The 27613-nt window shown below is 35.3% G+C and overlaps 1 long non-coding RNA gene and 1 pseudogene across 3 annotated transcripts; one reads left to right on the top strand and one right to left on the bottom strand.

Annotated features, from left to right (window-relative positions):
* Positions 1-3804: 3804 nt before the first annotated feature.
* LOC113323828 lies at positions 3805-8764 on the top strand. 3 transcript variants are annotated; one of them, XR_003347863.1, is made up of 7 exons: positions 3805-3974; positions 4457-4640; positions 6726-6816; positions 7668-7884; positions 7974-8110; positions 8223-8314; positions 8626-8764. It is a non-coding gene; the product is annotated as an uncharacterized LOC113323828 (long non-coding RNA). The 3 variants fall into 3 exon arrangements; XR_003347864.1 differs by lacking the exon at positions 4457-4640; XR_003347865.1 differs by lacking the exons at positions 4457-4640; positions 6726-6816.
* On the bottom strand, positions 8326-10114 carry LOC113323827 (annotated as a pseudogene).
* Positions 10115-27613: the final 17499 nt, after the last annotated feature.

Here is a 27613-nt window from a genome sequence, read left to right as displayed (position 1 = left end):
TACGAGTACCATTGGTGAGAAACTAGATAATTGCATTGTTATTTTGGTTTTCGATTATTGATTTGATTGACTAACGATTGCTGAAAATTTGGTTGTACCTAGTTTGATTATTCTTGAGAGCCTTCTCTTATGACATAAGGGTCACTCAAACTAGATCAAATTATCGACGGGATATTTAGAACTATTGTTAAATACAAAGACATCTTGTGATAATCCATTGTTAACAGACTTCGTTATGTGGGATTGATCACAAGAGGATTCAAGTTTGTGTTGTGCAGGTTTTGAGATTGCAATTGAAGATTTGAAGCACAAAAGATTTTGTTATTAGTTTTACGTATCTTGTGTATTTTTGCACACATCTTGATCGTCTGAGATCCGACATATATTAGATTTATCTATTCAGAAAGTCGTATTAATCGACAACTATTATTTGGTAGTACTCTTCAGTATCTGAATATGATAGTTGTGAATATGAATCTAAGTTACTGATTCAGATTGATCTTACTCTTCAAAGGAGTTTATTATATTAAATACAAGATCCTTTGTCAGCAACTCAAGACATCTTTTACCAAAGACTATTGAAGTGGTTACCAAACAGTTTCATTCCTTTGTTGTTTTGAATACGATCAAAAAGAGTGAAGTAACTTGAGATAGTGGATTCTGTCTCAAGATTCACCTGCATGACCAAAAAGTCGAAGATGCATGAATACTTAGGAAACTAAGTAACTAGGGGTAGTTTACATGGTCTCAACTATACGAAGTTGGCTTATGTTATTTGTATATCAGCTTAATTATGAGAGTATTCAAAACTGGACTAGGTCCCGAGGATTTTCTGTATTTGCGGTTTCCTCGTTAACAAAATCTTATGTGTGTTATTTAATTTACTTATGCATTACAATTATTTATTATAATTAAGTAAAGAATACTATTGTGCGCTAATCCTAATCATTTAATATTTATCATATAGTAAACCGCTTTCGAAGCGTAACTATTATCGAGTGAATATCAAGTTGTTGTATTGTCTCGACAATTATCCATAGACGACCACAATTGATATCAGACTTATAGGTTGATATTAAAATATTGTGGTGTATTTGGGTACCCTAATCTTTTCATTCTCTCAGTTCACTGGTCTCAATTAGGGTGAGTGTGCAACAATGTTTTTCAGTTTTTTTGGAGAATCTTCAGATTACTCAAGGTATGCGCTATTCTAATTGCATTAGAGTCTTCAGAGCCTTCAACAACTACTACTTCTATCTAATTCACGACAAGCTGTTATATCCACTATCACCATGATATACACTTTCACTACAACATTTACATCAATGGTCATTTACTTTCTCTCTTGTCATTTTGTGGTCTAATCCCCGTGGTTTAACAATCATGTTTTTAGCATAAGGTATTGTGTGAGTATGGAATCTCAATGTATCTTTTATATTCCACATTGACCTTGAGGGGGATGATAGAGTAAGGTGTTTTTTGAGTGTGTGAGAGATATATTCTGTGTCAACTGTTACCATATGAGAGTGTGAGTTATGTAAACCGTGTGAGTCACACGTGAGTGACGGTGAGGTATGATCCTAGTTAGCAATTCGGGGTACAAATAGAAGTTCAGGACGACAAACGTACGAGTATTATGCAGATTCGGGTCGTTCGGGTTCGGTCAAAAATCCGGTCAACAGTTCGTTTTTCGGACAGTAGTTCGGAACGACATACGTACGCGTAAATTTGTTTTAGAAATGTGAGTACGACTTTAAAAATTCGTCTCTATGAAAACATATTTTAGTGGGAGTACATGAAAATTTGACTTGAAATAGATAATATATAAAATATTTAGTATATATTCAAAACCAACGTGCAACACCGTGGTTTGAGTGTTTCCTAACATGCTTTAGGTCACCTGTTCGAGTCCTAACCAGTTCATCTTTGGTTTTAAGTAACTCGGCTGAATCATGCAGTTCGTAAAGGTTCGCGAATGATTCAGCAAATTATTGACCATGTGTATTAGCTGTTTGAATCTGAGTATATATACTCATGTAAGGACTCTGTTGTATTCGTCCATTAAAATCGATACTGTTCAATCTTCTTACAATGTAGATGTAGATATCAGGCTTTCTCCATTTATTACCATTACAATATTTTTATGTACTTTTGGTAAAATATATTGCTCTGTTGAATTCGTCTATTGAAATCAATACAATTCGATCTTCTCAAAATGTAGATATCAGGATTTTTCAATTTATTACCATCTATTACAATATTTTTATTTACTTTTGATAAAATATATTACTATCTATTGATTTGATGTTAAAGTATTCAATATAATTAGTATTTACTATATATTTCGTATGGAGAATCAGTCCGAGTCTTTATAATAAATGCAGTTTAATCGAATTCATTAACAAAATCTCTATGATGAATGATACCTATGATATGTATCTAGTTTGCTACATCCTCTATAAGATGAGCATACGAAGGAGTAAGGACCATCTCCATCTTTACAGATTCTAGCACAATGACTATCGCTTTTGTTTTCTTGGAATATTTATTAGTTTCTTTGTCATTTCAACTTTTGCATGCACGGTTTATGAAGGTTAACGTTAATCAAATTTGTTCTTTAACTAAAAATCCGAATTACTACATCCAACAACTAAACATTCCAGGAATTGAGAACATGGATCTCTTTGAATTTAGCAATGACATCATAAATCAGGCTATGGGACAAGCAACTTATAATATGAATTTCATACGATTCAACCTGACAACAAAAGTTACCCCGTCACATAAGAAACACCTCCCATATTGTAATGGGCGATATGCCATAGAAATTACTGATATTGTTAAAGCTGGAAGCCAGTTTAGCATAGGTGATTATACTAGAGCTAAAAAAATCGCGAAACAGTTTCTAATTATCCAATTCAATGTGAAAATTCTTTTAAGTTTCCGCCTGTGGAACCCTCTCCGTTAACACAAATGAATCGGTATTTATTTGATCAAGTTGACATCCTTCCGGTCATAACTAGTCTTCTTGCGTGATGGTATAATCAACATTTCATTTTATCTAAGTGATATTTTGCTATTTTAGTTATTTTTTTTGACGAAAAAGGTTAATATCATTGAAAAGGGAAAAAAGAATACAAGAGAAGGCGCCTAGGCGAGACTAAAGGTGTTGCCAAAGCAGACACCAGCAACAAAGAAATCAAACAAAACAGAGAGTCCAAAATCTTACTCTCCAACACAAACAAGACAAAAAGACCAAAACACTATAAGGATATTACTTGTGTTTTCTAGCTGCAGATCTCTGACCTTTACTCAAAGATTACTTGTATTTTAGTTATTGTTTATATGCCGGATCTTTTGGGAGTTGCCAAGATCAAATTGAGCATCTACTATGTTAATATATGATGTTTTATCATGGAAGCATCTGCGGCATGGAGGCTATAATATCACGAGTCCAAATTTGTTCACACTCCTCTAACAAGTATATTTCACATGTTTTTCCGATTGGTTGATCATTTAACTGATGACCCCATTACCCTCCATGTTTAGAATCAGGACCCTCGTTACATGACTCCCTAAATTAAATCAAGAATAGAGACCAAGCCTCCTTGGCCTTAGTGGTGCATAGTCTAGTTACTTACCATAAGGTCATGGGTTCAAGGCATGATACTTAGATTTAAAAAAGAGGAAAATCAAGAGTAGAGATTGAAATATGAAATATACACTCGTGAAGAAGTTTACACGAATTCCAACTCATAACATCACTCTCTCTGTTTTATTTTCTCTTAAAAAGAAATAGTAAAAGAAAATTAATAAATGTTCACCAAATAAGAAGAAGAAAGAAATTAAATCGAGACCGAGGGCATTCAAAATTCTCTCTTCGACTCCGGGCGTTCAAAAAGAGGAACAAAAAAAGAGTAACTGTTGAAAAACAAGTAGTCTTCAAGATGCTGCTATTATACTGCCAATAATTGGTAACTTCTCATTCACAATCCTACCATTTTCTTTTCTTTTCTAGACCATGGGTTCGGACTAATTCTTATGAAAACTTAAGTTTAGGGTTCCACTGGGATTCCTTGTTGATCTCCTACTATGGCTGAGTGGTATTTCATTTTTTTTAGTCAGTATCACATTTCTTCTTCTTTCTGTTATGCTTGATAGACATTTAGTTTCTGTTAGTCACTGAGAAACATCTTTTCGAGGTAAAAGATTAGGTTTGATGGGGTTAGTTTAACAAGCTGTTCATGATGGTGGTAGACATGTTCTTGGATGAGATCCCTACCATTACCATCTTTGAGTGAAATGCATGTTTGCTAAATGTATTTAGGAATGTGGTGGGTTCTTGAATTATGGTTTCTATGTTATTTGAGCAAGCATTATATCTAACAGGTTGAGTTCGGTTAGTAGTTTATTGACCTTCGTGAGTCCTCATAAGTTCTAATGTAATCATATTTAGGTGTCTAGCCAAAGCCGAAAATTTTGAGATTCCCAATGGCTCCATCCAGTACTTTGTAGAAAGTGTGGCTAGGAGATTTTTCCTGTTGAGAAGTTTCCTCCACCAGCCATTTGTACTCTCCAAGGTTGCAAAGTAGAAAGTTCAATCCAATAAGGAGTTTCGCCATAGCTTATTGGAAAATAAGGTAAGCATTTCACCGTACGAATTACATTTTGCCCGAGTTATTTTGGCGTCTTTTAGGGTCTGTAGCATTAGTCAAGAGTTCAGAGCTGTGGCATTCAAGTTGCAGCCAGTTCATGTCACTGGAAAAAAAGATTACACCGTGTACAGGTTCTATCGTTGCTATTTGATTTTGGTAGGAACCCAATTCCTATCTGCAATTATTAGAGGTCTATGTGCATGTATGCTTAATTTGCACGGCTATAATGTTATTTCTTAATATGCAATTTTTAGATCACCTGGCATTATTCTCTAAGGTCGTGTGTAGCAAGGTCTTTTTGGGGTATGTTCTTTGTTTATCTTTGCAGCCTTTTACTAACTAAGCATATCTTTTGTTATTTACAGTTGTCACTTTATTTTGAAATACTTAGATAAGATAACCCGAATCATCTGTTTTCTACTGGTTTGTTATCTTTTCAATTCTAGGATTTTGCTGTAGGAATGGGTTAAAACCCTTTTCTTACTAATGTTTTGTTGTTGATTGTTAGCCTAAAATTATTCTGGATTCTTTAAAATTTCTGGTTCCTTGCCCATTTTATCTCAATTCAATAGATTTGTGTAGAAAGCTCTTGGTGTTGTTGTTGGAGAAATGAGTTAGAGATTATCTAAACTACGATCTCCTAATGCTATATCTGTAGGCTAGAAGGAATGGTTATCTCAGTCCCAGGAACAACATGGGGTAGAATAAGGGTATAGAAAATTGGTATGGTGGATATATTGGAAAGTTATCAGGTTAACAAATCACTGGGTCTCTAACAAGTAACATAATATAGGGATTAAGTGACCACGGACCGTCTCTATTAGTACATAAATTTATTTCATGGCTGCGACTGCCATAGGAGTACTGAAAACTCTAGTTTTCTCTGCATAGTTTCCTCTTATTTCTGTACCTTTTCAGGTTCTGACTAGTGTTAGTTTCCCAACTCGTAGCTGACTTGCTTTTATGCTTCTGATTGAACATGTGCAGTAATCATAGTATGCCAGTGTGTAAATTAACCGTTACGATGGAGTGGGTAAAAAGTTGTGTCATGTAGATGCATTGTGGTTTTGAGCTATGTATGCTCAATAAAGATAGATTAAAAAGTCTTCTTATGTATTGCTTCAGCGGATTCTAATTACTTGGCTGCAGAGGCTCAGAACTTACATGTATTTGTGAGAACATGAACTTCTTCCAATCGGAATTGCAGAAGATTGGATGAGATTTGAGGTTCCATGAGACTTGTTGCCCATATTGAGTTGAAATACATCTCATTAGTTGTATTTTCAAATCAAACAAAAATCATAATAAGATTTTTTCTATATATATATATTTTTTTGATTTGACAATACAACTGATAAGCTAAATTTCATGTTTCTCGCACCTCTTTTTTTTGCTCGGTTACCATGCCTCGCTACTTTTTCAGAACCAACCACCGCAAGAGAAAGAAAAAGAAAAAAGAAAAAAGAAGAGGATGATGAATTCTCTGTCAGTTCTTTGCCAAGATTGTTTGATTTGATTTTTTGGGACAATCAAATACACAATTGCTGTCCAATATCTTTTCATAATGAATAGCTTTAGATGAGAAACTTGTGTTAGTGAAGATTAGCTTTATAGAGAGAATTCTATTACTGCTATAAAGTTTAGTATTGAAATAGTTTTTTTTCCCATAGGGGCAACTTTGCCGAGGTCATCAATATCTATTTCGTTTCCACTTTTACCCTGTTGCCTATACATTGCTTGGCTATGCTGTGATATTTGGGTCATTGATGTTTTGGTGGTTGATCTAGGTGCTTTCTTGCCAAATATTTTTTGTCAATATACCCAAAATTTGCACTGGATGTGTTTATAAAGATCTTATGACTTTTTGGAAGAGGGCAACTTTGCCTGAGCTCATCAATATCCATTTGATTTCCTCTTTTCCCATGTTGCCAATATTTTACATGGCTTATCTATATAAGTTTTTGGGCAAACTTATTGTAGATAGTTTGTCTAGTCATATTTGTTGTTAATATATTTGTTTATGAACACATAGTAGTCCTGGTTGAGTTTCTGCGATCTGTTGTGATACAGTTTAGGTGGGCAACTTGGCCGAGGTTATCATTTACATTTGGTTTCCTCTTTTTCCCTGTTGCCGATATGCTAGCTGGCGATGCATAATTAGGTGAGCAATCTTGTCTTTGTTGGTGGATACAGTTTTTTAGTAGTCAAAATCTTTGCCAATGACACACTTGGGAATCGAGTATATTCCAATTTTTGTGAGTGTTTTACTTTAAGAAAGTGTTACCAGCGATATATCATCCGTTTTCAAGTAGTTCAGTTTTTTTTTTTCTGCCACTTTTCTTTGTGTGCACTATCAAGAGGTTTTTCTATCTATCTAATTGATGAAAACTCAAATTTGCTACAGACTCTAATTGAGTTATTATTATTATTATTATTTTTTTTTTTGTTGCAATTAGTTCTAAAGGTAATTCTAACTTTGTTAGTCAAGTGAACAAGAGTTTTTCCATGCCTCCGTCCCACTATTAATTGACCTACTTTAAAACTAATTTGTTTAATAAACTAGGTCAATTAATAGTGGGATGGAGGGAATATGTATCAGTCTTTGTAATTTTTCAAGTATCTTTTTGAATTGTGCCCCAGTGATGAACTTAACAGAAGCTATGGTTTGACATCCAAGTGAGTCTCTTTTGTCGGAGTTACTCTGATGGGGCAGTTAGTACTTAATATGGTTTTGTTAGTACAGATTGTTGCTTTTTGTTGTCTTGATTTTCGAGTCTTATTTTGCCTTAGTTTCTCAGATGGGGCGAGTTAGTATTTAATGTGCTTTTTTTAAAGAGTGAAGCTCTTAACTGGCTTGATGTGCGAGTCTTAAACCTTGATAGTGCCTCGTGATACAGAAAAGCTTCATGTTTGTTGCAATCTATTCGCGAAATCATATTGTGGTTATTCATCACGTTCTGCCATTGTAATAATTCATCTAATGATTATTTTTATTTTTTTGTGTTGTGGCAGAATAAAAAAGTAACTGAAGCTATTCAGAAGGTTGCTGCTGCCTGTGACTGCAAGATTGTTGAAGGTGTGCTTAGCCATCAGTTCAAGCAGTTTGTGATAGGTGGAAACAAGGTTGTCCCAAGTGTTCCAAGTCCCGATACCAGGGCATGATGATGCAGATTTTCTGGAAAATGAAGTTTAAGCAATTGACATAGTCGCCAGTACAGGAGAAGACAAGGTACGGGCACAGAATGATTTGAACTTTATTCATTCTTCCAAGTTCACTCTGCTAATTTCTATACAATCTGAGTCAAAACAATATTGCAGCCTAGGATGTTAGATGAGAGGCAAACTATTGCATGCATAAGAGCGGTGGACCAGGTTTATCAGTTGAAGATGAAGGCATTTAGGTTCATCTTCAGCGAAATTAGCCAGAACTTGCCCATCAAGCCATTTTCAGCTAGGTTTGGCTTTCTTATCCCATTTCCAGACTACTTCATTCTGCATAATTTGCTCTCAGACACTTTATTATTTTCTATATCCAACACTAATGTAGTATTCTTTTTGTTTGCTCAGGGCTTTGGAATAGAAGCGTGCCCGGCCTGGATTAGTTGAATGTGCCAATCATGAACTTTTGCAGCCCTAACCTGTACTTCATGAGAAGCCTGGTAATCATCTATTCAAATATAAAAGTTGGAATTAATACACAATCGTGAGAATCACTTTTCTGTTCATGTTGATCATTGAAATGGTTTTGCGTCCTGTCTTGAGGCTCATACTACTAGTGGCTATATGTTGTTGCACTTATCAAGTTTACAGTTCTTTTAATACTTTTAATACGTTCCCTATAGAATCACATCTAAATGGATCAACCACATATATGTTTGACCGGCACAAGGTGAAGAGCAGATTTCTTGTGGACAGTAAGTCCAAATGATTCCTCCATATTTATGTCTTCTATCTTCGTTCCTTTTGGCAGTTCCCAATGAAAAAAGTACAATACATTGGCGAGCGCAAGCTCCACCGTTGCAATTCCCATGTGAATTCCTGGGCATCCCCTTCGGCCTCCTCCAAACGGCAAGAGCTCGTAAGATTGTCCTCGGAAATCGATGTCACCATCTATGAATCTCTCAGGGGAGAATTCATTTGGTTTTTCCCAATAACCCGGATTCCTCCCAATTGCCCATGCATTTATAAGGACCCTGGTTTTTGGTAGGACGTCATATCCACTGATTTTACTGTGTTGCATACTTTCGCGTGGGAGCAACAGCGGACCAGGTGGGTGAAGTCTTAGTGTCTCTTTCACTACCATTTTGAGATAAGGAAAATGATCGAGATCTTCTTCGTCTACTTTTCCTTTATTCCCTACATAGGTCCTTATCTCTTCTTGTGCTTTTTTCATTGATTCAGGACTTCGCATCAGTTCTGCCATTCCCCAATCCATGGTAACTGCAGATGTGTCGATTCCAGCAAGAAAAACATTCTGAGAACAGATTACAATAAAATGCAATTTTCAGTTTCAAAAAGATAAAATAAATAAATACTGTATTCAACTTGTCAGAACTACACAAAATTCTATGCAAGGCGCCCAAGGTGCAAAAATGTGAGTCACTACTCATTGTTCTTTTTTTTTTAGTATAATTTTTTTGGTCGCCTTGGGCGCCAGGCGTGGCAAAGGGTTTGGTGCCTCGCCTCGCCTAGCGCCTCACACAACATAAAGTTTGATGAGATTAAGCTACTTACCATAAGAACTGCCTTGATATGGTCTTTCGTGAGACGAATGGAACTGAGTCGGTCCTTTTCTAGTTTGAGCAGAACATCTATGATATCGTCATTGTCTGGTTTTAGTCTATGCGGATCTAGATGTTCATCAATGATTTCCTGATAGAAAGTATCCAAACCATGGAAGCTCTTCTCAAGTCTTCGGTGCAGTCCGGTGAGTCTGTCAATAACCCAGCCTACTTTAGGGAAAAAAATCTGCTGCACTGAAACTACCCAGCATAGCCACGGCTTCAGACAGGAGATGCTGAAATCTCCCTCTACCAAATTCATCTCTTTCATAAGTCTTGCCAAAAGTAACTTTACAAACAGTTTGATCAGTAAGAGATAATAACTTCTGAAAGATATCAATTGGTTTGCTAGAAGCCGCGGCTTCCGATATAGATTTAATCATAGCTGCAACCTCTTCTGATCTCAAAGCTCCGAATGACTGAACTCTTTTCGCACTAAAAAGTTCATGAACGCATACTTTTCGAATCTCTCTCCAGTACTCTCCATAAGGCGAAAAAGCAATATCTAGGAAGTTGTAAGTAAGGCGTTCCGGACCAACCAAACGTGGTCTACTGGAAAACTCAAGATCATGTGTTTTCAAAACTTGTTTTGCATCTTCGGCCGATGAGATTACAAGCGTTGGTACGTGGCCGAGATGCAAAAGCATGACCGGACCGTATTTCTTCGAAAGTTCACATAGAGAAATGTGAGGCAGTTCACCAAGTTGATGAAAATTTCCAATGATGAGTCTTTGTTTATCTCTGGGTTTACGTATAACGGTAAGAATGAAAAGTAGGAAGAGAAGAAGAGGAAGAAGAAATGAAAGGGAAGAAGGTAGCCACAATGAAGTTCTATCTACAGACTCCATTAGAAATTTAGAATGAAAAAATAGTTTATTTCCTTTTTTGAGTTATTGTGGATATGGTGCGGTGGTTTCCATTTTAAGTATTTGAAAGTGAAATGCCACTAGTATTTTTTAAGTCATCTTTTATCTTTAAGCCACTATTGTTGTCCATATATACTCAAGAGTGATTGAGGACCCTAGACTGATATTGAAATTCAAAAGAAAATTTACTGTTCACTATAATATAAAAATCTGGTCCCAATGTCCCATTACAACAGCTTTGTTGTGTATGCCAACAGAGCATTGCATACACGGAACCTTATGTCTCAGTCGGTTTTTGTTTTTTGATCGGTAAATAGTTTGGTGCTGGCGAGATTCGAACTCAGATCACTGGTATCATCACCCAGTGACTTTATCACTATACTACAGTGACACCGGCGTCCCAGTCGGTTTTTGTGGAGTTTGTTAATCATTAGAGCAGCTTTTACGGATAGAAAATCATCCACATCTTTGTGATGGTCCACATCTTATTGGACCAAAATACGCCACTATGGTGAAGTTCTTTTTGTTTTCTCATAAACGAAGGTCATCACCAAGGCTAATGATTCCCCTCAACTATTGGCACCAGCCAAATAGGAGGCACAAACCAGTATATAGAAGATTTGTGCTTTTTTTGCCCATTGAGCTAGCTCATGAGCAACAAAATTACAAGTTCTGGGTTGAAAGGAGAAAATACAAGCTTTTAAACTAGAAGCAAAGAACTTAATATCCTTAAAGATAGCATCTGTCACCCCAGAACTTAATCACCATCAAAAATAACCCGAAGAGAAACGATTTATAAGGTCTTGAGCATCACTTTCAATTATGATATGTGTAAGTTTCTGCTCCACTGCTTTCTTTAACACCGCCCGAGTTTCTCTAGCTTCAACCTCTTCAGCAGATTGAGCTTCAAACACCATAGCAACACAAAAAAAAAAGCTTTACTGGAAAAATCCCTCATCACATAGCCTGATCCATTTTCCAAAGAAGAATCATCAAAAGCACCATCAGTGTCGCATGCATTTTATCCAGTAAACCAGTATGAAAAGAATGAGTAATAGGTGTACTAGGTTTTCTGGTCAACAACATAGCTCTAGCTCTGTTAAGAACAACTAAATGGTTTTCATTGGTGTTTTGGACTACTCCATAAAGACCAAAGAATGGTAACAAATAAACACTGAGATTCATCAGGAAGTTTAGAGTTAGGCTCCACTAACCAGAACATCAACCAATAGGAAAAGTTGTAATTACTAAAAGCTTGGTATTGACACACATAGAGGATAAGAACCAAACACGACTATCAAAAAGGCATAAAACCAAGGCATGCATAACAGTTTCATTAGGATGAAGACACCTGGGACAGTCAACTCCGTTCATAGGCGTTATAATTTGAAGAAAAAATCTAGCAGGTATAGCATTCCTAGCAGCTTTCCAAATAAAAGTTTGAATTCTATGTGGAAATCGAATTTTTCATATGCACTTCCGAAGTTTACTACAAGGGGAGGGTCTTACTCCTCTAATTCCCAAGTAGGCAGATTTAGATGTAAATTTGACATTCCCAATCCCTCCTATCAGGAGTGCACAACTGGCTTAAGGAAATAATGATGATCTTCTCAACAGAAGCATCATCAAAGTGAGTATTTAGTCTACTAATATCCCAAGTTCTATTACAGAATTAATAAAGTAGGAGACTTTTATATTGGGGCCAGGTGGGACAAGATGATTGGGGGTAGCAGAACCTATACTAGGGATCCATTTATCACACCAAGGATCAATAAACTGACCATCCCCCACTATCCAGGAGACAAAAGGCTTAATAATCTCCTTAATGGCATGCAGACGCTTCCAAGTCCAAGAGCTGGTACTAGGACACTTAGCATTTAAGAAATCAGTTTTAGGAAAATACTTAGCTTTCAGAATCTGAGATAACAAGCAATTAGGGTTTTCTACCAATTTCCAAGCATTCCTAGCTAACATAGCCAGGTTATTCATTTCAGCTTTCCTGAAACCTAAACCCTCTCCAGCTTTAGGGGAACAAAGGATATCCCACCCTAAGAGATGCAATTTTCTAACTAATGGAATCAAATTGAAATTTTAGCATCAACTGCCTGAAGGATGCTCATATGAGTTCGAATTTCAGAAGCTTGAAAAGCAACAGGAGTTCCTAAATATTTCTCACCTAGGTCTCTACTATAGATACCAAAAATGCTAGCCAAAGTATTCTTCAAGGATTCATGGAATTTTTTGCTGAATAGAATACCAGATTTATCAAAATTTATCTCTTGGCCAGAAGAAAAGCAATGCTTATACAGGTAATCTTTAATAGTAGCTTTAGAAAAAAGCAAAGAATCATCAGCAAAGAGAAGGCGTGTCATAGGAATTGCATCCTTACAAACTTTAATGCTCTCAAATAAACATCTACTAGCAAGAGCATTAATGTAAGTAGACAAAGCTTCAGAACATATTATACATAGATAGGGGTATAAGGGGTCTCCTTGTCTCAAACCTCTCTCAGGTTTAAAAACATAAGAGAGACTGCCATTCAACGGAACAAAATAAGAAACAATGGAATGCACCGGCCTATAAGATTAACCCAATGATCAGAGAGACCCATTTTTTTCAAAACTTTTTCAAGGAAAGACCATTCTAGCTTGTCATAAGCTTTGGACATATCAAGTTTAATAGCATCAATACCTTCTAACTTTCTATGATGATTGACAACATAGATAGCCTCATTAGCAAGTAAAATGTTATCAGAAATACTTCTTTTAGGAACAAAAGCACTTTGATTTTGAGAAATAAGTTCATAAAAGGTTTGAGTCTATTAGCTAGAGCCTTGGATAAAATTTTGTAAATAAAATTACACAGGCCAATTGGTCTATATTGAGAGACCAACTCAGCTACATGGACTTTGGGAATAAGAGCAATGTTGGCGTGATTAAACACCTTATCAATATGTCCCATACGAAAACAGGTCTGCGTCATATCAATAACAGCCTCACCAACAATATCCCATTATTCCTGGTAAAAAAGACCAGTAAAGCCATCAGGACCTGGGGCCTTTTTTCCTCCCATTTGAAAGACAACATTTTTAATTTCTTCAGCAGAAAAGGGGGAATCAAGATGAAAATTTTCTTCATCATTGAACTTCACAGGAAGTTCTTGAAGGATTTCATCTTGAAATTGCTGAGGATAGTAAGAGTACAAGTTTTTAAAATAATATACAAAATAAGTTTCAATACTTTCCATGTCAGTAAGAGTAGTACAACTAGAATTTTTAATCCAGCTTCTAGCATTTCTTTTTCTTCTAAAATGAGTTACTGTATGGAAATATGGAAAGTTTTTGTCTTATTTCATAATCCAAACTTCTCTTGATTTATCCTTCCAATACAATTCCTCTAAATTGTACAAATATTCCAGTCTGGCTCTAAGTATAGAAATGGATATATAATTAGTTGGATTAGAAGTTTGAGTTTCACCCAATTCGCTTCTAGTAGTTTGGATGTTGGTTTGAATATTACCAAAATAGGTTTTATTCCAATCATGCAAACCTTTTTTAGTGTTAAGAATCTTTGCTCTCAGTTTATAAGCCGGAGATCTAACCACATTAACATACCAAGAATTAGCAACAATGTCTCTACAAGTAGGATCTTCAATCAACATGGACATGAAATGGAAAGGTCTAGGCATGCACATGTCATCGTAATTAAAAACAATATGTATAGGGCAATGATCAGAAGAGTCTATATGAAAATTATTAATACATAACTTAATAAACAATTGTTCATCAATTTTATTTATAAGATATCTATCTAACCTTTCTAGAATGAGATCATGACATCGTTGCATGTTAGACCAAGAAAATCCAGGGCCATAAAAACCAGGGTCATGAAGTTGAAACACATCACACAAGTTACAAAGATTACTAAAATCAGAGTCATCTATTTCTAGACCACCATTCTTATCCCCAGTTCCTAACATGGAATTAAAATCACCTACAAAGAGAACTGATTCATCTAGGGTATGATGTGGTAGTTGACATTGAGATTCCCAGAAGGCTTGTCTTAGACTTCTATTTGGTTCACCATATATAAAATGAGTATGACAAGTTTTGGAATGAATGATGTCACCAGTAGTAACATCGATACACCTCGAGCTGGATGATAAACTAGCAAGATCAATTTCCTTTTTCCAAGCAAGCACCAATCCACCACTTCCCCCAATACTAGGAACATTGAAAGTGCAAGGAAAACCCATATTCATTTTTCTAGCAGCCAGGTGTTTATTCATTTTGTTTCCGACAAGAAAACAACATTAGGGTTGATGTTTCTACAGAGAAGGCTAAGTTCCTTATTAGCCGTTTTCTTTCCTAAACCTCTACCATTCCAACAAAGCATATTGACATTATTCACAGGGTTAGGAATTAGAGGCATTAGGGGTGTTAAAAAAGACATTAAAGAGGGAAAATGAGAGGTATTTACCTGATTGGTAAGAGTAAACCCACTACCAAGCTTGGAATTCATAGCATCATTCCGAGTAATATCTTGGGACGAATTGAGACTCAAAGTAGCAGCATCGTGCCGGGAATTATTGCAGAAACCTTTGTTACTTGGAGAAGCATCAGTAGGGACATTATAACTACCATAAGGGTCAACCGACGAATGGGTTTTGAGGGTAAAATTGGTTAAATTAACAGATGGTAGTTCACCTAAATTGGTAATGGCAGGACAAAGTTTGGTGAAATCAGGTTCAGAAAGATCCTCTTGTTCAGGGACCACCACAATACTGGCTAGTTGAGATGTACTTTCTCTAGTACGCTTCCTTAGATCCTACCTAGGGTTAATTTTCCTTTTGAGATTAGAAAACACGTCATGTTCAGTGTATGGGTTGTCGTAGGCTCAACAAATTTATAAAGATATTTCCCACTAATTAACTGGTAATATAGCGGTAGTAAGATATTATTCCCACAGAGAGCTGTGTAATTGATAGGTTATTTGAATCAGCAAACTAAAGTAAATAACAAATGGGGTTTGGTTGTGAAAGACAATAATAAAATAAAAGAGATGATCAAGAAAACCTTCGCCGTTACCAAGCGATAACTAGATTAGAATACTTATCTATCGTTCGTAAGAACCATTCATCACCAACCGTAGAATAACAACTAGATTAGTGTTTTCCCTGAAACTCCTTTTATCACTGGATACGGAAGTTCTCGACTACCAGATTCTATCCAACGAACCATCAAGTAGTAGATCACTCAAAATGTAATCCAATCGAACGCCTTAAGCTTTGTGAATTTAGGTTGATCCCAGTAGTTAAACTCTTAGATCAAGGTTCATTTGACGATGTTGTCTTCACTCACGATCGCTCCACAAAATCCCTCTGCAAGGTCTCGTGATTTCTTCTTGTGTAGAGAGTTAATCGAAGATTATCTCATAACTTCTACTAGCGATAAAACGATTGGTAGACTAATCTAGTATGCATGAACGATGATGATAAAAACTCTCAATAGATTTATATTAATAGTAAAGCTTCACGTTTAGAATATTGAATTCATCCTTAATCAACAAAGGATTTAGCTACTCATATAATAAAGAATATGAATAATGGTGGTTTCCCCCTAAAGAGGTAAACCCTAGGTCCCTAAGTTTTCGATGTAGAACTTGTGATATGAGATGATTTGATATATTCTTTGGAAGACCTAATACCTATTTATATAGGTTTACAATGCTTGGCCTCAAAGTATCCTAGTCGGTTCCGGAAACCGACATAAAAATTAGTAAATAAAGACCCTACATATAGTTCAGGAATTTTGGCCTTAAAGAGTATGTATACCCGTTTGCATACTGAAAATCCGTTTGCATACTTTTCCTGTCTTCGGTATTCGATAAAAACTCGTTTCGGTCGTAACTTCTTCGTCCGAACTCGGAACGACCTCATTCTTTTTACATTCTTTTTATATTTCAATTATATTCAAGATGGTGATGAGAAACCCTTAATTTGAATGAATTAATCTCGGTGGTTATCCCGTATCTTGATTTTTAGCGTTTGCTCCTTTTCGTCGTACTTCTTCCACTTCTCTTGGACTTGGGCACTTGGATACTTGGATTACTTCTCTACTTAGATCTTTTCAGTACCTTTTAGTTACTTTTTGGATGATTCACCTAATAATGACAAATAATAGAAAACAAGAGTAATAATATGAAAATATACAAGAATAATAGGTTAAACGAGTATGGAATGGACACTAAAATCATATGAATTATGCACTTATCATTCAGCAGCAAGGGATACCACTTCTTCTATAGAGATGGTATTACTCTGAGTTAGAGTCACACCCGATTTAAATCTTCTAGTTGTATTAATGGTTCGAATCGGGCACATACTAGAATTTTCAGAAGCAAGAGTAGAGAAATCTACAGTGGAGTTTTGAGTATTCACTTCTTGAAGAGAACTGGTAGACCATTATTTTGTTGTATAGTCTTCTGCTAAATATGACCAACATCAAAGATCGTGAGAGCAACAGAGCAATTAATAAATGGACCCATATGTAGATTGTTTGACATCCCTTTTTGGATAATGTTAGCTTTTCCATTGTCATTATAGATACCATCAGCAGATTCTAACTGAGATTCAGGGACAATATCAGTATGAGTCATGATAGTTGAAAAAGAGGGGGTCTAACAACCACACTCAATATTTCTCTTAGCAATCTGTATGGACCAACTCCAATATAATTCCAAGAGAATCAACTAGACAGTCAGACTCAATCAATGGAAATATACCCAAGAGTTTATATGTCAAATTCTAAATTCAATCCGCAATCAAACAAATAGGAATTTGTGAGCCTGATTGAATAAGAGAAATAACTTGGACGGTATCACAAACCAATATCCAAGTGTCAATCAATTCAATCAACAACCCAAAGGTCGGATTTAAGAACCGATTGAACTTAACGCACAACATGTTATATTTCTATTATATAACAAAATATAATGTGGAAAAGAAACAACACATACACCAGAAGTTTTGTTAATGAGGAAACCGCAAATGCAAAAAAACCTCGGGACCTAGTCCATATTTGAACACCATACTGTATTAAGCCGCTACAGACAGTAGCCTACTCCAAGTTAACTTCGGACTGGAATGTAGTTAAGCCCTAACCAATCTCACATTGATCAAGGCACAGTCGCATTCCTTATGCCTCTAGAGCCACGCCGGATTATGCACACTTGATTCCCTTAGATGATCTCAGCCACAACTAAGAGTTTCTACGACCAAAATTCGAAGACTTGATAAAAAAATCTGTAGCACACAAAAAAATCTATTGAATAGATAAATTTGTCTCCCACAGATAAACCTATGATTTTTTTTTCGTCTTTTGATAAATCAAGGTGAACAAGAACCAATTGATATACCAAACTTATATTCCTGAAGAGAACATCCTAGAAATATCAATCACTTCACAATAATGTTAATCGTATAGTAGCGAAACAAGATATTGTGGAATCACAAACGATGATATGAAAATGTTTGTGACTACCTTTTATCTTTCCTATCGGAGAATCAATCTCGAGCAAATATTAGAGAAGATACTACTCAGTACGACAGAACAAAGAAAAATCAGAACACGCAACTACAGAGAAAATAGTTGGGTCTGGCTTCAAAATCCCAATGAAGTCTTTAAGTCGTTAACCTACATGGTTTCGTGAAAAACTTAAGGTTAAAGGAAAATCAACTTTAGTCGCAACTAGTATCACAAGGATGTGTGGGGATTAGGTTTCCCAGTTGCTAGAGTTATCCATTATATAGTCTTCAAATCAGGGTTTGCAATCAATGCTACCTTGGTAACAAAGCATATCACCGTTAGATGAAAACCTGATTAGACTCAAGATAATATTTATCAACCGTTAGATCGAACTTAGCTTGTTACACATAAATGAAAATTGACTTCATTTAGATATGAGTAACCGTACCTAAACGTGTGCACCTTGTTGGCTCAACAATAGTTAACCGAAGTTAGCCATATGAACACTTTCATATCAACCATATTCATCTTATCAACAACTAGTTCAAATGACTCAAATGAAACTAGTTATAGAGTTGTTCAATTGTTTATATTCACATAGAAGTATACAAGACACAATTGAAGCAAAATAGATTTTGATTCACTTGAATCAAGTCATGAACATTATAGCCACGGTTTGCAAAAGAACTTAAGCCACTCATGAACAAACCGATTTTAGAACTTAAATATATTAGTTCATGAACAAACCGATTTTAGAACTTAAGCCACTCAAGTATGCAAATGGGTACGCATACTTAAGTAGCCGGACTTGGATTATGTCTACAATATGCGAATAGTACGCATACTATCACACATCCAAAACAACAGTTGAATTAGTACGCGTACGGATATGCATACAATAGTTCCCGGACTTCAACTGAGTTCGCTAGTACGCGTACGGGTACGCATACCAAGGCTCCCGGACTTTACCTGACCTTCCCAGTATGCATACGGGTATGCATATTATACCGGTCTTGGATCAACATATATGCAAGTACGCATACTATGTCTATAGTCCAATTACGGTTAAGTGTTCTAAACCCTATTTCAATCATTGAAACTTTCTTAGAGGATGACAATAGTTGTTTTCACTAACTATTAACATCAAAGCGATTTTCAAGTTATTAAAATAATCAGTACGAAACATTCCGAGTCTACATCAAATGATTGAATCACACAAATCATGTAAGATGTTACTTGGCGATTTTCATATGATTATCTTTTGACTTTCATCAAGAATATAAGATGAACTTGGTTAAAGCGAAATCTTACCAACACATATTTCGAGAAATATGTAAGCGAGTTAAACTCAGCTCGAAATATCAGACGTGTTTAATCGAATACTATATAGTAATACGATTTTTGTCTCAAGAAGGGAGATAGAGTAGAAATAGACTTTCTGAGTGATAGATGAGTTTCAGTCTCCACATACCTTTTATCGATGAAGTTCCACAAGCTCTCCTTAGTAGATCTTCGTCTTCAATTGATGAACGTCGTAAAGTCTAAAGCTCAACTACACAATCTATCCTGGTCCGAGACATTACTATAAGTATACTATAAATCAAGACCTATAGTATTGATCACTAAACTTGAAAAACAAGCTTGAGATAGCAACGCTTGCGAGTTCGACCGAGAAATGCTCTAACAATGCCCCCATTTGTTAATTTTAGTGACAAAACTATCAATACCTATGGATTACAAAATAAATAATACTTTTTAGATTCTCATCCAAATGATTTATCTCCTTGGTTCTTCAACATTACTCGAAATCTTCGTCACTTCCAAGTACTACATGATTATAAAGGTTTTAAACTCAGCATCATAGTTGTTGAAGATCCGTAGCTATGACAATGAGAAAATAGTTGTTATCAAGCATTGTTATACAGTTTCATAATATTATTATACATCATCAAAGTCCAATTGTATCACATCTTTGACAACAATACTATGGTGATATGTATCACTCCCCCTTAGTCAATACTTCATCTCACATGAAAAACTATTCCCCCTTACATAATGATCCGTAAACCATATGTATTTGTAGCGTGAGTTACATATTAATCCTCCCCCTTTTTGTCAATAAAATTGGCAAATGTACGAAAATTAGTGGGATCCTAATGAAATTTCCATAGAGATACTTTATGACCTAAAGAGAACAACATATCAACTTTTTTTAGATGCAATCATATAGCCGAAACTAAATGCATTGATCAAGGAGTTTATAAAGATACAAGATAACTCCTACAATATTCCACAGTTGCACTCCCCACAAAGGTTTGACAATTAAGCAGAAGTTCAAAAAGAACTCTCCCCCATAAAATGTCATTCCCGAAAGAACAACAAGAGCGATCTTACTTTCACAAGAAAAGAAGGATTTCTATGGACATTAAAAAATTACGTGAAACATGAATTTGTATACAAAATACCAATTAAATTATCCACAAGAGAATCCGTGATTAATTTAATCGGAAATGCTCACATAAAAAGACTTACGGAGCCGCACAATATTTACACAAAGATGTGGATCAGGGAAAAACCAATACTGCGGAGTATTCAAAGATTCATTCTATTTTTCATCACTATTTGCATAGAGACATATAATAGACTTAATCTTTGTAAACAAAAGTTCATCCTATCTTTCATCTATATTTGCATAATGACATAATAGGCTTAACTTTTGTTTGTCAAAATTTCATTCAATCTTTTATCAATATTTGCATAATGACATATGAAAGACTTAACTTTTGACATGTATGAGACAATCATAGTTCACGGACGTAAACACACATATCCCATAACAAGTTGCAATATATGAAACCATAAAGATTAATACTGCAAAATCATCTTCCAAATAAACTTTAGAATTTAAATAAATAAATCTAAAAACATTGCAAGATAAAAATCGTTAGAAATAGCTATGCCTACTCACAATAAAGGCTATTCCAAACCCTATTTATCTTTCTTAAAACACAAGAGTAAATTCTCATACGAAGTTTCCTAGACAAAAGGAAAAATAACAAGCAAAATTCAAAAGACTACTTCCGGAATATCCATGAATCTTGAGTCCTTTGAGCTTGTGATCGAAATCATCCACTGCTTCTTCAGAGAAGATATACTCATTGAGAAGATCTTTAACATGTGTCTTCATGAGAACAAGGTTTGAATTAACCTTTTTTAACTCAGTTCTCAACACATCAAGACCCTTCATAGTATCAACGAGTTGCATTTTTGCTTCCTCAAAGTATTTAAGACTGTTAAAAACTTCAAGAAGAAGAAAAGTGATAAAATCAAATACAAATACTTGTATAAAAATGTTTATGAATGATGACCCAACTACAAACGATAAGAGAATAGTTATATAATCAGAAAACATTTCGACAGCAAGTATACCTGATCACATCTCACTCAACCAGGATTTTTGTGTGAGTGAGATTTCAACCTTGTGATTAATTAGCACAAGTATGAGCCTTGAGCTCATTAAATGAATGTTGTATTCGGTTAACCCTCGTTTTCTTAATCTTTGGAGGAAAACCGTTTTGATGCGAAAAGTTATCATAAAACTTATTATCATCAAAATACGACGCATAATATGGATTCTTACCTGAAGGATTTTGAATAGAGGTATTCGATAACCTGTTGATGAGTTCTTTTTATTCTTCAATTAACAAATTTATATTGTCTTTCATACCTCCATTTTTCATTCCTTTGTATGAAACCTTATTCGCATCAAGAACAATAGTATCTCTCTTTTTAGCTGAAGAAGATCCTTGAACTCTTCTTGGACGAATTATGTTAAGATTACTGTTACAAGCATGAACATTCGAGGAACAAATCGAACTGACTTTCCTGGTAGGATTCACGGGATGAGTACTAAAACCAATTGGTTTAGACATACGAATGTGAGTTACACCTTTGAGAATTAAATCTAAGATGTGATGAAGTCGATCAATAGATTGTCATTCAACCTCGATTTCCTCATTTGTTCAACATGTCCTTTAGAATCACAAAAGAGACTCACTTTCGGAATAACAAAGTGATTAGAGTGAACAGACTTAACACAATCGTTGGGAGATTTCTTCCTTCCGTGTGATGTGGAGATTCCCTGATTAGTGGAAAATACAACCACATTTTTTCCAATCGGAAGGGGTTGTGATTTAGCTTCTGGAACTGAATTTTCAGTTGGGGTAGAAGCGATTGGTATAGTGGACTCTTTAGAACATCCTCGAATAGAGAGTTTACTCAAAAAATGTTCAATTTCCAAGGCATCCTTTTTGAGTTTTTCCTCGAGTGAGGAGAAAGCTTTGCTGTTTTCCTCGCTAAGACCTTTTAAAATAGAGTCACGAACTTTTACTAACCGATGAGTGCATTGACATTTTTTTCAACCGATTGAATCTATCATCCTGGATTCTAACAAGATTTAGAATCAATCTACTCTCTTTAGCTGCATTACTTTCTTCAACAGAGTTAGACTCGTTCGAAAGGTAATCGGGAAAACATGTATCAGTGTAATCCTGTTTCCTTTGAACATAATGTTCATCTAAATTTGAGATAGACGAATCTTTCTCTTTAATAGATTTTAATGAAACATAACTTTTTTCTTTGGTGATGCGTTTATCAGAGATAACACTTCTGTCCATAGAGTCAGATCGCTACAAACACAGACTTATGAGGTCTTAAACGTGCTTGCCTGCTCTGATACCAATTGAAAAAGCGGGGGTCTAACAACCACACCCAACATTTCGCTTAGAAATCTGTATGGACCAACTCCAATATAATTCTTAGAGAATCAACTAAAAATTCAGACTCAATCAATGGAAATATATCCAAGAGTTTGTATCTCGATTTCTCAAATCAATCCGCAATCAAACAAATAGGAATTTGTGAGCCTAATTGAATAAGAGAAATAACTTGGACGGTATTACAAACCAATATCCAAGTGTCAATCAATTCAATCTACAACCTAAAGGTCGGATTCAAGAACTGATTGAACTTAACACACAACCTGTGATATTTCTATTATACAACAAAATATAATGTGGAAAAGAAATAACACGGGTACTAGAAGTTTTCTTAACGAGGAAACCACAAATGCAAAAAAACCGCGGGACGTAGTCCATATTTGAACACCATACTATATTAAGCCGCAACAGACACTTGCCTACTCCAAGTTAACTTCAGACTGGAATGTAGTTGATCCCTAACCAGTCTCACACTGATCAAGGTACAATCACGTTCCTTATGCCTCTAGAACACGCCGGATTCTGCACACTTGATTCCCTTAGCTGATCTCACCCACAACTAAGAGTTTATACGACCCATACTTGAAGACTTGATAAACCAATCTGTCTTACACAGAAAAGTCTATAGAATAGATAAATCTGTCTTCCATAGATAAACCTATGAGTTTTGTTCCGTATTTTGATAAATCAAGGTAAACATGAAGCAATTGATACACCGTACTTATATTCCCGAAGAACATCAGAGAAACATCAATCACCTCACAATAATCTTAATCGTATGGTAGCGAAACAATATATTGTGGAATCACAAACGATGAGACGAAGATGTTTGTGACTACTTTTTATCTTTATTATCGGAGAATCAATCTCGAGCAAATCTTAGAGAATATAGTACTCAGTACGATAGAATAGAGCAAGATCAAAACACACAACTATAGAGAAAATAGTTGGGCCTGGCTTCACAATCCTAATGAAGTCTTTAAGTCGTTAACCTACAGGGTTTCGTGAAAAACCCAAGGTTAAAGGAGAATCGACTCTAGTCGCAACTAGTATCACACAGGGGGTGTGGGGATTAGGTTTCTCAGTTGCTAGAGTTATCCTTTGTATAATCTTCAAATCAGGGTTTGCAATCAATGCTACCTTGGTAACAAAGAATTCAATATTCACCGTTAGATGAAAACCTGATTAAACTCAAGCTAATATCTTTGAACCGTTAGATTGAACGTAGCTTGTTACACACAAATGAAAAGTGACTTCATTTAGATATGAGTAACCGTACCTAAAGATGTGCACCTTGTTGGCTCAACAATAGTTAACCGAAGTTAGCCATATGAACACTTTCATATCAACCATATTCATCTTATCAACAACTAGTTCAAATGAAACTAGTTATAGAGTTGTTCAAATGTTTATATTCACAGAGAAGTATACAAAACACAATTGAAGCAAAATCGATTTTTATTCACTTGAATCAAGTCATGAACATTATAGCCACGGTTTGCAAAAGATTGCATTCCCTATTATATAAATATATTAGTTCATGAACAAACCGATTTTAGAACTTAAGCCACTCAAGTATGCAAACAGGTACGCATACTTAAGTAGCCGGACTTGGATTGTGTCTACAGTATGCGAACAGATACTCATACTATCACACATCCAAAACAACAGTTGAATTAGTACGCGTACAGATACACATACAATAGTTCCCGGACTTCAACTGAGTGCGTTCGTACGCGTACGGGTACGCATACCAAGGCTCTTGGACTTTACCTGACCTTCCCAGTACGCGTACGGGTATGCATATTATACCGGTCTTGGATCAACATATATGCAAGTACGCATACTATGTCTATAGTCCAATTACGGTTAAGTGTTCTAAACCATATTTCAATCATTGAAACTTTCTTAGAGGATGACAATAGTTGTTTTCACTAACTATTAACATCAAAGCGATTTTCAAGTTATTAAAATAATCAATACGAAACATTCCGAGTCTACATCAAATGATTGAATCACACAAATCATGTAAGATGTTACTTGGAGATTTTCACATGATCATCTTTTGACTTTCATCAAGAATATAATATGAACTTGGTTAAAGCGAAAGCTTACCAACACATATTTCGAGAAATATGTAAGCGAGTTAAACTCAGCTCGAAATATCAAACGTGTTTAATCGAATACTATATAGTAATACAATTTTTGTCTCAAGAAGGGAGATAGAGTAGAAATATACTTTCTGAGTGATAGATGAGTTTCAGTCTCCACATACCTTTTAGCGATAAAGTTCCACAAGCTCACCTTAGTAGATCTTCGTCTTCAGTTGATGAATGTCGTGAAGTCTAAAGCTCAACTACACAATCTATCCTGGTCCGAGACATTACTATAAGTAGACTATAAATCAAGACCTATACTTTTGATCAGTAAACTTGACAAACAAGCTTGAGATAGCAACGGTTGCGAGTTCGACGGTGCAATGCTCTAACAATTCCCCCCTTTGTTAATTTAGTGACAAAACTATCAATACCTATGGATTACAAAATAAATAAGACTTTGTAGCTTCTCATCCAAATGCTTGATCTCCTTGGTTCTTCAACATTACTCAAAATCTTCGTCACTTCCAAGTACTACATGATTCTAAAGGTTTTAAAATCAACATCATATTTGTTGAAGATCCGTAGCTATGAAAATGAGAAAATAGTTGCTATCAATCATTGTTATACAGTTTCATAATATTATTATACATCATCAAAGTCCAATTGTATCACAACTTTGACAACAATACTATGGTGATATGTATCACTCCCCCTTAGTCAATACTTCATCTCACATGAAAACCACTCCCTCTTACATAATGATCTGTAAACCATATGTATTTATAGTGTGAACTACATATTAATTCTCCATTTTTTTGTCAATAAAATTGGCAAATGTACGACAATTAGTGGGATCCTAATGAAATTTCCATAAAGATAATTTATGACCAAAAGAGAACAACATATCAACTTTATTTAGATGCAATCATATATATGAAAATAAATGCATTCATCAAGGAGTTTATAAAGATACCAGATAACTCCTACAATATTCCACAGTTGCACTCCCCACAAAGATTTGACAATTAAGCACAAGTTCAAAAAGAACTCCCCCCCATAAAATGTCATTCCCGAAAGAACAGCAAGAGTGACCTTACTTTCACAAGAAAAGAAGGATTTCTTTGGACATTAAAAAATTACGTGAAACATGAATTTGTATCCAAAATACTCAATTAAATTAGCCACAAGAGAACCCATGATTAATTTAATCGAAAATGCTCACATAAGAAGACTTACGGAGCCACACAGTATTTACACAAAGATGTGAATCAGGGAAAAACCAATACCGCGGAGTATTCAAAAATTCATTCTATTTTTCATCAATATTTGCATAAAGACATATAATAGACTTAATCTTTGTAAACAAAAGTTCATCCTATCTTTCATCAATATTTGCATAATGACATAATAGGATTAACTTTTGTTTGTCAAAAGTTCATTCAATCTTTTATCAATATTTGCATTATGACATATGAAAGACTTAACTTTTGACATGTATGCGACAATCATAGTTCACGGACGTAAACACACATATCCCATAACAAGTTGCAATTTATGAAACCATAAAGATTAATACTGCAAAATCATCTTCCAAATAAACTTTAAAATTTAAATAAATAAATCTAAAAACATTGCAAGATGAAAATCGTTAGAAATAACTATGTCTACTCACAATAAAGGCTATTCCAAACCCTAGTTATCTTTCTTAAAACACAAGAGTAAATTCTCATAAGAAGTTTCCTATACAAAAGGAAACATAACAAGCAAAAATCAAACGACTACTTCCGGAATATCCACGAGTCTTGAGTCCTTTGTGCTTGTGATCGAAATCATCCACTGCTTCTTCAGAGAAGATATACTCATTGAGAAGATATTTAACATGTGTCTTCATGAGAACAAGGTCTGAATTAACCTTTTTCAACTCAGTTCTCAACACATAAAGACCCTTCATAGTATCAACGGGTTGTATTTTTGCTTCCTCAAAGTATTTAATAAAATCACGTTAAAATCTTCAAGAAGAAGAAAAGTGATAAAATCAAACACAAATACTTGTATAAAAATGTTTATGAATGATGACCCAGCTAAAAACGATAAGAGAATAGCTATATAATCAGAAAACATGTCGACAACAAGTATACCTAATCACATCTCACTCAACCAGGATTTTTGTGTGAGTGAGATTTCAACCTTGTGATTAATTAGCACAAGTATGAGCCTTGAGATCATTAAATGAATGTTGTTTTCGGTTAACCCTCATTTTCTTAATCTTTCGAGGAAAACCGTTTTGATGCGAAAAGTTATCTTAAAACTTACTATCATCAAAATACGACGTATAGTATGGATTCTTACTTGAAGGATTTTGAATAAAGGGATTCGACAACCTGTTGATGAGTTCTTTGTATCCTTCAATTAATGAATTTAGATTGTCTTTCATACCTCCATTTTTCATTCCTTTGTCTGAAACCTTATTCGCATCAAGAACAATAGTATCTCCCTTTTTAGCTGAAGAAGATCCTTGAACTCTTCTGAGACGACTTGTGTTAAGATTACTGTTTTGTTAACGAGGAAACCGCAAATGCAGAAAAACCGCGGTACGTAGTCCATATTTGAACACCATACTATATTAATCCGCAACAGACACTAGCCTACTCCAAGTTAACTTCGTACTGGAATTTAGTTGAGCCCTAACCAGTCTCACACTGATCAAGGTACTGTCACGTTCCTTACGCCTCTAGAACCACGCCGGATTTTGCGCACTTGATTCCCTTAGCTGATCTCACCCACAACTAAGAGTTTATACGACCTAGAGTTGAAGACTTGATAAACCAATATGTCTCACACAGAAAAGTCTATAGAATAGATAAATATGTCTCCCATAGATAAACCTATGAGTTTTGTTCCGTATTTTG

This window comes from Papaver somniferum, chromosome 11 (assembly GCF_003573695.1).
Source record: "Papaver somniferum cultivar HN1 chromosome 11, ASM357369v1, whole genome shotgun sequence".
Classification (NCBI taxonomy): Eukaryota; Viridiplantae; Streptophyta; class Magnoliopsida; order Ranunculales; family Papaveraceae; genus Papaver; species Papaver somniferum.
This window is presented reverse-complemented; position numbering and strand designations above follow the sequence as displayed.